Source organism: Lissotriton helveticus, chromosome 11, assembly GCF_964261635.1.
Source record: "Lissotriton helveticus chromosome 11, aLisHel1.1, whole genome shotgun sequence".
Taxonomy (NCBI): Eukaryota; Metazoa; Chordata; class Amphibia; order Caudata; family Salamandridae; genus Lissotriton; species Lissotriton helveticus.
In genome coordinates, this window is record NC_136072.1 from 1,082,893,196 (window position 1) to 1,082,907,957 (window position 14,762).

Sequence of the window (14,762 nt, forward strand, 5' to 3'; positions counted from 1 at the left end):
GCTCTTGTGTGACTGCATCAGCCCAACTGGACTCCCAGATCTGGCACATTTGTATGCTGCATGCAGACGGAGACACACAACGTACACACAGCCATATATAGGGCAAGTATAAAAATCTGTATTGTGAGGCAGCTGCGGCATAAATGTTGCGGCCCATTTACAATGTGACGCATCTAGGGAGATGTGTCACATTGTAAAGTCCCGCATCATATTATACCTGCGTCAGGTATAATGTATGCAGGGTGGGCGTTCCCACGCTAAAAGCCTTCTAGAACTGACGCACTGAAATCTACAAGATTTCACTACATCACTCTACGCCTTCACTGTGTCAAAATCCCTACGCCTGCACAGACCAGGCATAACTTATGACTCAGGGCTTTTTGCGTCACTTTCATGAGCATTTCCAGCAATGCGTCACTTTTGTGCCAACAGATGCGTCAGAATTTCTGACGCATCTGTTAATTCTTGCGCCATGGAGCGCTGTATTGTAAATACAGCACATTCATCGTGGCACAAGGACATTCAGGACTGACTCAAGGAAACTTATGCATCCATGCAGTTGCGTCAGGTCCTTGTGAATCTTCCCCTAAAATGTTTTGAAAACCAGGAAACCAGTATATTGTACCTCCTGAAGCTAAAAATGAAATGCAGCAAATGCAACTATGTAGTGCCATGAAATGGCAGACGTGCATTATGAAATATGGAAAAATGTATCTATAATGTATTTTCCTTTAAATTGATTGCCGTTCCTTCTCTAGTAAACATTTGAAGACAGTGGGACCTATGAGGATGCTATTATGAATTTGTGCTTCTTATATTTTCCACAACCCATGGTTAGCAGCCTAGATCTCATCTTTGTGTGAAGGTATATCTGCCTGAGCATCAAATCCATAACTTGGGAGGGTGCTGCTTACCTGGACAGCTATTTAGCATACAATTTCCCATAATTCTCTGCGTGTGGCTATCGACGGTTTGGGGCAGAGAGCTGATAGAAATTAGTAAAACAACACCATTATATGTCTTACATTGCCTATCAGAAGCAGTGGAGGAGTAGTTATGCATAAACAGATAACATCTTTTGAAAAGGAATCATGTTCTTTGTAACATGAGGTACTAGGGCAAGTGTGCATGAAATTCCCACTAAATTGTTTAGCTTTGCGCAGTGGCAGTATCGTAGCCAATGAGGTTTAACCGAGGCGCGATTATTGCTTATTGAAAACTTTACCCAATACCCCGTCATGGAGACTTGAAATATAGTTGAAATGGCAATTTTTGACAGTCTCTTCGGAGACTGGAGAATATGTAATTAAAAAATAAGATAGTTTATTTTGCAATGCAATTTACTTGCAGGTTTGTGATCTGTGACAAGGACAAAACGGTGACTCTATTTGGCTTCAGTTTACTCTTTACGTTCTCTTTTGTTTTCCCAGCTTTTTAAATACAGCAGTAATTTGGGGATTTATTTTCCTTGATGAGTTTTCGTTATTCTTTTATTTCTTCCCCTTTGTTCTCATCTTTGCTCCACGGATTCGCTTGGGTCAGTGATGGGCAGAGGACGGGCTTTGTTTCTGCTCTCTGAGGTGACTCGCAGTCAGGCGCAGGGCTGGGCTCTTCCGAGGTCTCATCTCCCATTCAAATGTGCACTAACCGCCCAGAAAGTTTTTTTCTGGGAGCGAAGGCATTTGTTATCAGTAGGAAAATGTGGAGAGGGTTCATACAGATTGTATGGAGTGTTTGAAACAGAACAAGAACTGACAAAGCTCTTGTTTTTGCCGTTTGACATTATGTAAAGTTTATTTCTAATGCTCTTTGTGGCACTGAGTAATTGATGTTACCCAGCTCTATGACAGGGGCCTAGCTTCTGTTGGTGCAGCAGGTGCAGTTGCACTGGCGCCCACAGACCTGCGGGACCCACTGAACCTTGATTATTGCGGTATTTTATATTCCAAACTTCAACAAGGGGGCCTATTTTCTTCCTTGCTCAAGGGCCCATTTTTTCACCTGAGAGCCTTGAAAGACTGCATGAATCCTCTCTGATTTGAATTGGTGACAATGAGGTCAGGCAAAGAGCTCTTGTGTGACTGCATCAGCCCAACTGGGCTCCCAGATCTGGCACATTTGTATGCTGTATGCAGACGGAGACACACAACGTACACACAGCCATATATAGGGCAAGTATAAAAATCTGTATTGTGACGCAGCTGCGGCATAAATGTTGCGGCCCATTTACAATGTGACGCATCTAGGGAGATGTGTCACATTGTAAAGTCCCGCATCATATTATACCTGCGTCAGGTATAATGTATGCAGGGTGGGCGTTCCCACGCTAAAAGCCTTCTAGAACTGACGCACTGAAATCTACAAGATTTCACTACATCACTCTACGCCTTCACTGTGTCAAAATCCCTACGCCTGCACAGACCAGGCATAAGTTATGACTCAGGGCTTTTTGCGTCACTTTCATGAGCATTTCCAGCAATGCGTCACTTTTGTGCCAAGAGATGCGTCAGAATTTCTGACGCATCTGTTAATTCTTGCGCCATGGAGCGCTGTATTGTAAATACAGCACATTCATCGTGGCACAAGGACATTCAGCACTGACTCAAGGAAACTTATGCATCCATGCAGTTGCGTCAGGTCCTTGTGAATCTTCCCCTAAAATGTTTTGAAAACCAGGAAACCAGTATATTGTACCTCCTAAAGCTAAAAATGAAATGCAGCAAATGCAACTATGTAGTGCCATGAAATGGCAGACGTGCATTATGGAATATGGAAAAATGTATCTATCATTTATTTTCCTTTAAATTGATTGCCGTTCCTTCTCTAGTAAACATTTGAAGACAGTGGGACCTATGAGGATGCTATTATGAATTTGTGCTTCTTATATTTTCCACAACCCATGGTTAGCAGCCTAGATCTCATCTTTGTGTGAAGGTATATCTGCCTGAGCATCAAATCCATAACTTGGGAGGGTGCTGCTTACCTGGACAGCTATTTAGCATACAATTTCCCATAATTCTCTGCGTGTGGCTATCGACGGTTTGGGGCAGAGAGCTGATAGAAATTAGTAAAACAACACCATTATATGTCTTACATTGCCTATCAGAAGCAGTGGAGGAGTAGTTATGCATAAACAGATAACATCTTTTGAAAAGGAATCATGTTCTTTGTAACATGAGGTACTAGGGCAAGTGTGCATGAAATTCACACTTAATTGTTTAGCTTTGCGCAGTGGCAGTATCGTAGCCAATGAGGTTTAACCGAGGTGCGATTATTGCTTATTGAAAACTTTACCCAATACCCCGTCATGGAGACTTGAAATATAGTCGAAATGGCAATTTTTGACAGTCTCTTCGGAGACTGGAGAATATGTAATTAAAAAATAAGATAGTTTATTTTGCAATGCAATTTACTTACAGGTTTGTGATCTGTGACAAGGACAAAACGGTGACTCTCTTTGGCTTCAGTTTACTCTTTACGTTCTCTTTTGTTTTCTCAGCTTTTTAAATACAGCAGTAATTTAGGAATTTATTTTCCTTGACGAGTTTTCGTTATTCTTTTATTTCTTCCCCTTTGTTCTCATCTTTGCTCCACGGATTCGCTTGGGTCAGTGATGGGCAGAGGACGGGCTTTGTTTCTGCTCTCTGAGGTGACTCGCAGTCCGGCGCAGGGCTGGGCTCTTCCGAGGTCTCATCTCCCATTCAAATGTGCACTAACCGCCCGGAAAGTTTTTTTCTGGGAGCGAAGGCATTTGTTATCAGTAGGAAAATGTGGAGAGGGTTCATACAGATTGTATGGTGTGTTTGAAACAGAACAAGAACTGACAAAGCTCTTGTTTTTGCCGTTTGACATTATGTAAAGTTTATTTCTAATGCTCTTTGTGGCACTGAGTACTTGATGTTACCCAGCTCTATGACAGGGGCGTAGCTTCTGTTGGTGCAGCAGGTGCAGTTGCACTGGCGCCCACAGACCTGCGGGACCCACTGAACCTTGATTATTGCGGTATTTTATATTCCAAACTTCAACAAGGGGGCCTATTTTCTTCCTTGCTCAAGGGCCCATTTTTTCACCTGAGAGCCTTGAAAGACTGCATGGATCCTCTCTGATTTGAATTGGTGACAATGAGGTCAGGCAAAGAGCTCTTGTGTGACTGCATCAGCCCAACTGGACTCCCAGATCTGGCACATTTGTATGCTGCATGCAGACGGAGACACACAACGTACACACAGCCATATATAGGGCAAGTATAAAAATCTGTATTGTGAGGCAGCTGCGGCATAAATGTTGCGGCCCATTTACAATGTGACGCATCTAGGGAGATGTGTCACATTGTAAAGTCCCGCATCATATTATACCTGCGTCAGGTATAATGTATGCAGGGTGGGCGTTCCCACGCTAAAAGCCTTCTAGAACTGACGCACTGAAATCTACAAGATTTCACTACATCACTCTACGCCTTCACTGTGTCAAAATCCCTACGCCTGCACAGACCAGGCATAAGTTATGACTCAGGGCTTTTTGCGTCACTTTCATGAGCATTTCCAGAAATGCGTCACTTTTGTGCCAACAGATGCGTCAGAATTTCTGACGCATCTGTTAATTCTTGCGCCATGGAGCGCTGTATTGTAAATACAGCACATTCATCGTGGCACAAGGACATTCAGCACTGACTCAAGGAAACTTATGCATCCATGCAGTTGCGTCAGGTCCTTGTGAATCATCCCCTAAAATGTTTTGGAAACCAGTATATTGTACCTCCTAAAGCTAAAAATGAAATGCAGCAAATGCAACTATGTAGTGCCATGAAATGGCAGACGTGCATTATGGAATATGGAAAAATGTATCTATCATTTATTTTCCTTTAAATTGATTGCCGTTCCTTCTCTAGTAAACATTTGAAGACAGTGGGACCTATGAGGATGCTATTATGAATTTGTGCTTCTTATATTTTCCACAACCCATGGTTAGCAGCCTAGATCTCATCTTTGTGTGAAGGTATATCTGCCTGAGCATCAAATCCATAACTTGGGAGGGTGCTGCTTACCTGGACAGCTATTTAGCATACAATTTCCCATAATTCTCTGCGTGTGGCTATCGACGGTTTGGGGCAGAGAGCTGATAGAAATTAGTAAAACAACACCATTATATGTCTTACATTGCCTATCAGAAGCAGTGGAGGAGTAGTTATGCATAAACAGATAACATCTTTTGAAAAGGAATCATGTTCTTTGTAACATGAGGTACTAGGGCAAGTGTGCATGAAATTCACACTAAATTGTTTAGCTTTGCGCAGTGGCAGTATCGTAGCCAATGAGGTTTAACCGAGGTGCGATTATTGCTTATTGAAAACTTTACCCAATACCCTGTCATGGAGACTTGAAATATAGTCGAAATGGCAATTTTTGACAGTCTCTTCGGAGACTGGAGAATATGTAATTAAAAAATAAGATAGTTTATTTTGCAATGCAATTTACTTACAGGTTTGTGATCTGTGACAAGGACAAAACGGTGACTCTCTTTGGCTTCAGTTTACTCTTTACGTTCTCTTTTGTTTTCTCAGCTTTTTAAATACAGCAGTAATTTAGGAATTTATTTTCCTTGACGAGTTTTCGTTATTCTTTTATTTCTTCCCCTTTGTTCTCATCTTTGCTCCACGGATTCGCTTGGGTCAGTGATGGGCAGAGGACGGGCTTTGTTTCTGCTCTCTGAGGTGACTCGCAGTCCGGCGCAGGGCTGGGCTCTTCCGAGGTCTCATCTCCCATTCAAATGTGCACTAACCGCCCGGAAAGTTTTTTTCTGGGAGCGAAGGCATTTGTTATCAGTAGGAAAATGTGGAGAGGGTTCATACAGATTGTATGGTGTGTTTGAAACAGAACAAGAACTGACAAAGCTCTTGTTTTTGCCGTTTGACATTATGTAAAGTTTATTTCTAATGCTCTTTGTGGCACTGAGTACTTGATGTTACCCAGCTCTATGACAGGGGCGTAGCTTCTGTTGGTGCAGCAGGTGCAGTTGCACTGGCGCCCACAGACCTGCGGGACCCACTGAACCTTGATTATTGCGGTATTTTATATTCCAAACTTCAACAAGGGGGCCTATTTTCTTCCTTGCTCAAGGGCCCATTTTTTCACCTGAGAGCCTTGAAAGACTGCATGGATCCTCTCTGATTTGAATTGGTGACAATGAGGTCAGGCAAAGAGCTCTTGTGTGACTGCATCAGCCCAACTGGACTCCCAGATCTGGCACATTTGTATGCTGCATGCAGACGGAGACACACAACGTACACACAGCCATATATAGGGCAAGTATAAAAATCTGTATTGTGAGGCAGCTGCGGCATAAATGTTGCGGCCCATTTACAATGTGACGCATCTAGGGAGATGTGTCACATTGTAAAGTCCCGCATCATATTATACCTGCGTCAGGTATAATGTATGCAGGGTGGGCGTTCCCACGCTAAAAGCCTTCTAGAACTGACGCACTGAAATCTACAAGATTTCACTACATCACTCTACGCCTTCACTGTGTCAAAATCCCTACGCCTGCACAGACCAGGCATAAGTTATGACTCAGGGCTTTTTGCGTCACTTTCATGAGCATTTCCAGAAATGCGTCACTTTTGTGCCAACAGATGCGTCAGAATTTCTGACGCATCTGTTAATTCTTGCGCCATGGAGCGCTGTATTGTAAATACAGCACATTCATCGTGGCACAAGGACATTCAGCACTGACTCAAGGAAACTTATGCATCCATGCAGTTGCGTCAGGTCCTTGTGAATCATCCCCTAAAATGTTTTGGAAACCAGTATATTGTACCTCCTAAAGCTAAAAATGAAATGCAGCAAATGCAACTATGTAGTGCCATGAAATGGCAGACGTGCATTATGGAATATGGAAAAATGTATCTATCATTTATTTTCCTTTAAATTGATTGCCGTTCCTTCTCTAGTAAACATTTGAAGACAGTGGGACCTATGAGGATGCTATTATGAATTTGTGCTTCTTATATTTTCCACAACCCATGGTTAGCAGCCTAGATCTCATCTTTGTGTGAAGGTATATCTGCCTGAGCATCAAATCCATAACTTGGGAGGGTGCTGCTTACCTGGACAGCTATTTAGCATACAATTTCCCATAATTCTCTACGTGTGGCTATCGACGGTTTGGGGCAGAGAGCTGATAGAAATTAGTAAAACAACACCATTATATGTCTTACATTGCCTATCAGAAGCAGTGGAGGAGTAGTTATGCATAAACAGATAACATCTTTTGAAAAGGAATCATGTTCTTTGTAACATGAGGTACTAGGGCAAGTGTGCATGAAATTCACACTAAATTGTTTAGCTTTACGCAGTGGCAGTATCGTAGCCAATGAGGTTTAACCGAGGCGCGATTATTGCTTATTGAAAACTTTACCCAATACCCCGTCATGGAGACTTGAAATATAGTCGAAATGGCAATTTTTGACAGTCTCTTCAGAAATTGGAGAATATGTAATTAAAAAATAAGATAGTTTATTTTGCAATGCAATTTACTTGCAGGTTTGTGATCTGTGACAAGGACAAAACGGTGACTCTATTTGGCTTCAGTTTACTCTTTACGTTCTCTTTTGTTTTCTCAGCTTTTTAAATACAGCAGTAATTTAGGGATTTATTTTCCTTGATGAGTTTTCGTTATTCTTTTATTTCTTCCCCTTTGTTCTCATCTTTGCTCCACGGATTCGCTTGGGTCAGTGATGGGCAGAGGACGGGCTTTGTTTCTGCTCTCTGAGGTGACTCGCAGTCTGGCGCAGGGCTGGGCTCTTCCGAGGTCTCATCTCCCATTCAAATGTGCACTAACCGCCCAGAAAGTTTTTTTCTGGGAGCGAAGGCATTTGTTATCAGTAGGAAAATTTGGAGAGGGTTCATACAGATTGTATGGAGTGTTTGAAACAGAACAAGAACTGACAAAGCTCTTGTTTTTGCCGTTTGACATTATGTAAAGTTTATTTCTAATGCTCTTTGTGGCACTGAGTAATTGATGTTACCCAGCTCTATGACAGGGGCGTAGCTTCTGTAGGTGCAGCAGGTGCAGTTGCACTGGCGCCCACAGACCTGCGGGACCCAATGAACCCTGATTATTGCGGTATTTTATATTCCAAACTTCAACAAGGGGGCCTATTTTCTTCCTTGCTCTAGGGCCCATTTTTTCACCTGAGAGCCTTGAAAGACTGCATGGATCCTCTCTGATTTGAATTGGTGACAATGAGGTCAGGCAGAGAGCTCTTGTGTGGCTGCATCAGCCCAACTGGGCTACCAGATCTGGCACATTTGTATGCTGCATGCAGACGGAGACACACAACGTACACACAGCAATATATAGGGCAAGTATAAAAATCTGTATTGTGAGGCAGCTGCGGCATAAATGTTGCGGCCCATTTACAATGTGACGCATCTAGGGAGATGTGTCACATTGTAAAGTCCCGCATCATATTATACCTGCGTCAGGTATAATGTATGCAGGGTGGGCGTTCCCACGCTAAAAGCCTTCTAGAACTGACGCACTGAAATCTACAAGATTTCACTACATCACTCTACGCCTTCACTGTGTCAAAATCCCTACGCCTGCACAGACCAGGCATAAGTTATGACTCAGGGCTTTTTGCGTCACTTTCATGAGCATTTCCAGCAATGCGTCACTTTTGTGCCAACAGATGCGTCAGAATTTCTGACGCATCTGTTAATTCTTGCGCCATGGAGCGCTGTATTGTAAATACAGCACATTCATCGTGGCACAAGGACATTCAGCACTGACTCAAGGAAACTTATGCATCCATGCAGTTGCGTCAGGTCCTTGTGAATCATCCCCTAAAATGTTTTGGAAAACAGTATATTGTACCTCCTAAAGCTAAAAATGAAATGCAGCAAATGCAACTATGTAGTGCCATGAAATGGCAGACGTGCATTATGGAATATGGAAAAATGTATCTATCATTTATTTTCCTTTAAATTGATTGCCGTTCCTTCTCTAGTAAACATTTGAAGACAGTGGGACCTATGAGGATGCTATTATGAATTTGTGCTTCTTATATTTTCCACAACCCATGGTTAGCAGCCTAGATCTCATCTTTGTGTGAAGGTATATCTGCCTGAGCATCAAATCCATAACTTGGGAGGGTGCTGCTTACCTGGACAGCTATTTAGCATACAATTTCCCATAATTCTCTGCGTGTGGCTATCGACGGTTTGGGGCAGAGAGCTGATAGAAATTAGTAAAACAACACCATTATATGTCTTACATTGCCTATCAGAAGCAGTGGAGGAGTAGTTATGCATAAACAGATAACATCTTTTGAAAAGGAATCATGTTCTTTGTAACATGAGGTACTAGGGCAAGTGTGCATGAAATTCACACTAAATTGTTTAGCTTTGCGCAGTGGCAGTATCGTAGCCAATGAGGTTTAACCGAGGCGCAATTATTGCTTATTGAAAACTTTACCCAATACCCCGTCATGGAGACTTGAAATATAGTCGAAATGGCAATTTTTGACAGTCTCTTCAGAAATTGGAGAATATGTAATTAAAAAATAAGATAGATTATTTTGCAATGCAATTTACTTGCAGGTTTGTGATCTGTGACAAGGACAAAACGGTGACTCTATTTGGCTTCAGTTTACTCTTTACGTTCTCTTTTGTTTTCTCAGCTTTTTAAATACAGCAGTAATTTAGGGATTTATTTTCCTTGATGAGTTTTCGTTATTCTTTTATTTCTTCCCCTTTGTTCTCATCTTTGCTCCACGGATTCGCTTGGGTCAGTGATGGGCAGAGGACGGGCTTTGTTTCTGCTCTCTGAGGTGACTCGCAGTCTGGCGCAGGGCTGGGCTCTTCCGAGGTCTCATCTCCCATTCAAATGTGCACTAACCGCCCAGAAAGTTTTTTTCTGGGAGCGAAGGCATTTGTTATCAGTAGGAAAATGTGGAGAGGGTTCATACAGATTGTATGGAGTGTTTGAAACAGAACAAGAACTGACAAAGCTCTTGTTTTTGCCGTTTGACATTATGTAAAGTTTATTTCTAATGCTCTTTGTGGCACTGAGTAATTGATGTTACCCAGCTCTATGACAGGGGCGTAGCTTCTGTTGGTGCAGCAGGTGCAGTTGCACTGGCGCCCACAGACCTACGGGACCCACTGAACCCTGATTATTGCGGTATTTTATATTCCAAACTTCAACAAGGGGGCCTATTTTCTTCCTTGCTCTAGGGCCCATTTTTTCACCTGAGAGCCTTGAAAGACTGCATGGATCCTCTCTGATTTGAATTGGTGACAATGAGGTCAGGCAAAGAGCTCTTGTGTGGCTGCATCAGCCCAACTGGGCTACCAGATCTGGCACATTTGTATGCTGCATGCAGACGGAGACACACAACGTACACACAGCCATATATAGGGCAAGTATAAAAATCTGTATTGTGACGCAGCTGCGGCATAAATGTTGCGGCCCATTTACAATGTGACGCATCTAGGGAGATGTGTCACATTGTAAAGTCCCGCATCATATTATACCTGCGTCAGGTATAATGTATGCAGGGTGGGCGTTCCCACGCTAAAAGCTTTCTAGAACTGACGCACTGAAATCTACAAAATTTCACTACATCACTCTACGCCTTCACTGTGTCAAAATCCCTACGCCTGCACAGACCAGGCATAAGTTATAACTCAGGGCTTTTTGCGTCACTTTCATGAGCATTTCCAGCAATGCGTCACTTTTGTGCCAACAGATGCGTCAGAATTTCTGACGCATCTGTTAATTCTTGCGCCATGGAGCGCTGTATTGTAAATACAGCACATTCATCGTGGCACAAGGACATTCAGCACTGACTCAAGGAAACTTATGCATCCATGCAGTTGCGTCAGGTCCTTGTGAATCTTCCCCTAAAATGTTTTGAAAACAAGGAAACCAGTATATTGTACCTCCTAAAGCTAAAAATGAAATGCAGCAAATGCAACTATGTAGTGCCATGAAATGGCAGACGTGCATTATGGAATATGGAAAAATGTATCTATCATTTATTTTCCTTTAAATTGATTGCCGTTCCTTCTCTAGTAAACATTTGAAGACAGTTGGACCTATGAGGATGCTATTATGAATTTGTGCTTCTTATATTTTCCACAACCCATGGTTAGCAGCCTAGATCTCATCTTTGTGTGAAGGTATATCTGCCTGAGCATCAAATCCATAACTTGGGAGGGTGCTGCTTACCTGGACAGCTATTTAGCATACAATTTCCCATAATTCTCTGCGTGTGGCTATCGACGGTTTGGGGCAGAGAGCTGATAGAAATTAGTAAAACAACACCATTATATGACTTACATTGCCTATCAGAAGCAGTGGAGGAGTAGTTATGCATAAACAGACAACATCTTTTGAAAAGGAATCATGTTCTTTGTAACATGAGGTACTAGGGCAAGTGTGCATGAAATTCACACTACATTGTATAGCTTTGCGCAGTGGCAGTATCGTAGCCAATGAGGATTAACCGAGGCGCGATTATTGCTTATTGAAAACTTTACCCAATACCCTGTCATGGAGACTTGAAATATAGTCGAAATGGCAATTTTTGACAGTCTCTTCGGAGACTGGAGAATATGTAATTAAAAAATAAAATAGTTTATTTTGCAATGCAATTTACTTGCAGGTTTGTGATCTGTGACAAGGACAAAATGGTGACTCTATTTGGCTTCAGTTTACTCTTTACGTTCTCTTTTGTTTTCTCAGCTTTTTAAATACAGTAGTAATTTAGGGATTTATTTTCCTTGATGATTTTTCGTTGTTCTTTTATTTCTTCCCCTTTGTTCTCATCTTTGCTCCACAGATTCGCTTGGGTCAGTGATGGGCAGAGGACGGGCTTTGTTTCTGCTCTCTGAGGTGACTCGCAGTCCGGCGCAGGGCTGGGCTCCTCCGAGGTCTCATCTCCCATTCAAATGTGCACTAACCGCCCAGAAAGTTTTTTTCTGGGAGCGAAGGCATTTGTTATCAGTAGGAAAATGTGGAGAGGGTTCATACAGATTGTATGGAGTGTTTGAAACAGAACAAGAACTGACAAAGCTCTTGTTTTTGCAGTTTGACATTATGTAAAGTTTATTTCTAATGCTCTTTGTGGCACTGAGTAATTGATGTTACCCAGCTCTATGACAGGGGCGTAGCTTCTGTTGGTGCAGCAGGTGCAGTTGCACTGGCGCCCACAGACCTGCGGGACCCACTGAACCCTGATTATTGCGGTATTTTATATTCCAAACTTCAACAAGGGGGCCTATTTTCTTCCTTGCTCTAGGGCCCATTTTTTCACCTGAGAGCCTTGAAAGACTGCATGGATCCTCTCTGATTTGAATTGGTGACAATGAGGTCAGGCAAAGAGCTCTTGTGTGGCTGCATCAGCCCAACTGGGCTACCAGATCTGGCACATTTGTATGCTGCATGCAGACGGAGACACACAACGTACACACAGCCATATATAGGGCAAGTATAAAAATCTGTATTGTGACGCAGCTGCGGCATAAATGTTGCGGCCCATTTACAATGTGACGCATCTAGGGAGATGTGTCACATTGTAAAGTCCCGCATCATATTATACCTGCGTCAGGTATAATGTATGCAGGGTGGGCGTTCCCACGCTAAAAGCCTTCTAGAACTGACGCACTGAAATCTACAAGATTTCACTACATCACTCTACGCCTTCACTGTGTCAAAATCCCTACGCCTGCACAGACCAGGCATAAGTTATGACTCAGGGCTTTTTGCGTCACTTTCATGAGCATTTCCAGCAATGCGTCACTTTTGTGCCAACAGATGCGTCAGAATTTCTGACGCATCTGTTAATTCTTGCGCCATGGAGCGCTGTATTGTAAATACAGCACATTCATCGTGGCACAAGGACATTCAGCACTGACTCAAGGAAACTTATGCATCCATGCAGTTGCGTCAGGTCCTTGTGAATCTTCCCCTAAAATGTTTTGAAAACCAGGAAACCAGTATATTGTACCTCCTAAAGCTAAAAATGAAATGCAGCAAATGCAACTATGTAGTGCCATAAAATGGCAGACGTGCATTATGGAATATGGAAAAATTTATCTATAATTTATTTTCTTTTAAATTTATTGCCGTTCCTTCTCTAGTAAACATTTGAAGACAGTGGGACCTATGAGGATGCTATTATGAATTTGTGCTTCTTATATTTTCCACAACCCATGGTTAGCAGCCTAGATCTCATCTTTGTGTGAAGGTATATCTGCCTGAGCATCAAATCCATAACTTGGGAGGGTGCTGCTTACCTGGACAGCTATTTAGCATACAATTTCCCATAATTCTCTGCGTGTGGCTATCGATGGTTTGGGGCAGAGAGCTGATAGAAATTAGTAAAACAACACCATTATATGTCTTACATTGCCTATCAGAAGCAGTGGAGGAGTAGTTATGCATAAACAGATAACATCTTTTGAAAAGGAATCATGTTCTTTGTAACATGAGGTACTAGGGCAAGTGTGCATGAAATTCACACTAAATTGTTTAGCTTTGCGCAGTGGCAGTATCGTAGCCAATGAGGTTTAACCGAGGTGCGATTATTGCTTATTGAAAACTTTACCCAATACCCAGTCATGGAGACTTGAAAAATAGTCGAAATGGCAATTTTTGACAGTCTCTTCGGAGACTGGAGAATATGTAATTAAAAAATAAGATAGTTTATTTTGCAATGCAATTTACTTGCAGGTTTGTGATCTGTGACAAGGACAAAACGGTGACTCTCTTTGGCTTCAGTTTACTCTTTACGTTCTCTTTTGTTTTCTCAGCTTTTTAAATACAGCAGTAATTTAGGGATTTATTTTCCTTGATGAGTTTTCGTTATTCTTTTATTTCTTCCCCTTTGTTCTCATCTTTGCTCCACGGATTCGCTTGGGTCAGTGATGGGCAGAGGACGGGCTTTGTTTCTGCTCTCTGAGGTGACTCGCAGTCCGGCGCAGGGCTGGGCTCTTCCGAGGTCTCATCTCCCATTCAAATGTGCACTAACCGCCCGGAAAGTTTTTTTCTGGGAGCGAAGGCATTTGTTATCAGTAGGAAAATGTGGAGAGGGTTCATACAGATTGTATGGTGTGTTTGAAACAGAACAAGAACTGACAAAGCTCTTGTTTTTGCCGTTTGACATTATGTAAAGTTTATTTCTAATGCTCTTTGTGGCACTGAGTACTTGATGTTACCCAGCTCTATGACAGGGGCGTAGCTTCTGTTGGTGCAGCAGGTGCAGTTGCACTGGCGCCCACAGACCTGCGGGACCCACTGAACCTTGATTATTGCGGTATTTTATATTCCAAACTTCAACAAGGGGGCCTATTTTCTTCCTTGCTCAAGGGCCCATTTTTTCACCTGAGAGCCTTGAAAGACTGCATGGATCCTCTCTGATTTGAATTGGTGACAATGAGGTCAGGCAAAGAGCTCTTGTGTGACTGCATCAGCCCAACTGGACTCCCAGATCTGGCACATTTGTATGCTGCATGCAGACGGAGACACACAACGTACACACAGCCATATATAGGGCAAGTATAAAAATCTGTATTGTGACGCAGCTGCGGCATAAATGTTGCGGCCCATTTACAATGTGACGCATCTAGGGAGATGTGTCACATTGTAAAGTCCCGCATCATATTATACCTGCGTCAGGTATAATGTATGCAGGGTGGGCGTTCCCACGCTAAAAGCCTTCTAGAACTGACGCACTGAAATCTACAAAATTTCAC

General features: G+C 42.5%; 7 non-coding genes across 7 annotated transcripts; all 7 read left to right on the forward strand.

The window, feature by feature from the left end:
- Positions 1 to 1,151: 1,151 nt before the first annotated feature.
- LOC144793699 (U4 spliceosomal RNA) lies at positions 1,152 to 1,291 on the forward strand. Its single transcript, XR_013603173.1, has one exon. It is a non-coding gene; the product is annotated as a U4 spliceosomal RNA (small nuclear RNA).
- A 1,929-nt stretch (positions 1,292 to 3,220) lies between these two features.
- On the forward strand, positions 3,221 to 3,360 carry LOC144793737 (U4 spliceosomal RNA). Its single transcript, XR_013603208.1, has one exon. It is a non-coding gene; the product is annotated as a U4 spliceosomal RNA (small nuclear RNA).
- Positions 3,361 to 5,281: 1,921 nt separating this feature from the next.
- Positions 5,282 to 5,421, forward strand: LOC144793852 (U4 spliceosomal RNA). The gene has a single exon (XR_013603310.1). It is a non-coding gene; the product is annotated as a U4 spliceosomal RNA (small nuclear RNA).
- A 1,921-nt stretch (positions 5,422 to 7,342) lies between these two features.
- Positions 7,343 to 7,482, forward strand: LOC144793894 (U4 spliceosomal RNA). The gene has a single exon (XR_013603346.1). It is a non-coding gene; the product is annotated as a U4 spliceosomal RNA (small nuclear RNA).
- A 1,921-nt stretch (positions 7,483 to 9,403) lies between these two features.
- LOC144792998 (U4 spliceosomal RNA) lies at positions 9,404 to 9,543 on the forward strand. The gene has a single exon (XR_013602673.1). It is a non-coding gene; the product is annotated as a U4 spliceosomal RNA (small nuclear RNA).
- A 1,929-nt stretch (positions 9,544 to 11,472) lies between these two features.
- LOC144793865 (U4 spliceosomal RNA) lies at positions 11,473 to 11,612 on the forward strand. Its single transcript, XR_013603320.1, has one exon. It is a non-coding gene; the product is annotated as a U4 spliceosomal RNA (small nuclear RNA).
- A 1,929-nt stretch (positions 11,613 to 13,541) lies between these two features.
- LOC144793862 (U4 spliceosomal RNA) lies at positions 13,542 to 13,681 on the forward strand. Its single transcript, XR_013603318.1, has one exon. It is a non-coding gene; the product is annotated as a U4 spliceosomal RNA (small nuclear RNA).
- Positions 13,682 to 14,762: the final 1,081 nt, after the last annotated feature.